Source organism: Theobroma umbraticum, unplaced genomic scaffold, assembly GCF_002168275.2.
Source record: "Theobroma umbraticum cultivar Fairchild unplaced genomic scaffold, ASM216827v3 scaffold_67.0, whole genome shotgun sequence".
Taxonomy (NCBI): Eukaryota; Viridiplantae; Streptophyta; class Magnoliopsida; order Malvales; family Malvaceae; genus Theobroma; species Theobroma umbraticum.
Window position 1 is genome coordinate 7,605,645 of NW_018397262.1, and position 646 is coordinate 7,606,290.

Here is a 646-nt window from a genome sequence, read left to right on the forward strand (position 1 = left end):
GTGTAAATTTTGTTTGTTAATAAAAGAAGTTACCAATTCCTATAACTCAATTCAAACACTGAGCCACTTTGGTTCTTTGTCTTAAAATAGAAAAATCTCATCTTTTGCTCATTGGAACTTGCCATGGTAGCCTAGAAGTAATCTAACTTTTGTTTTGCGTTTAATCATTGAAGAAACAAAGACAAGTACAACTAGGGGAGTCGTTAAAATGTCAGTAGAGGTACAACTAGGACACAGACTATTTAATACTCAATCTTATTTAGACCAAACCCAAAAAAAAGAAAAAACGGAAAAAAAAAAAGAAAAATGGAAACTTTTTTGAATGTCGGTTGTATTATTTAAATGATTTTTAATTATCTCTTTTTTCTATATATGTTTATATTCAAAAACTCAACATTTGAAGTTGTTGGGTCGTCTTCAAAATCTTTCCAGAAGAGCATCAGTTTTGAGTTTCTTTCTTGTATGCAAATTTTCCAGCTGAAAGAATTCTCAAAACCCAATTTAAAGATACAAACTTTAAGTGTTGAAGTACAGTTTTTGTATCAAAGTTTGTTGTTTGTACGCTTTTTCCTGTGGTTTTTGGTGTTGGGTTTGGAGGAAAGTTGGGATTTTTTGGATCTGAAATTTTGGTCGTTTTGACTCTTTT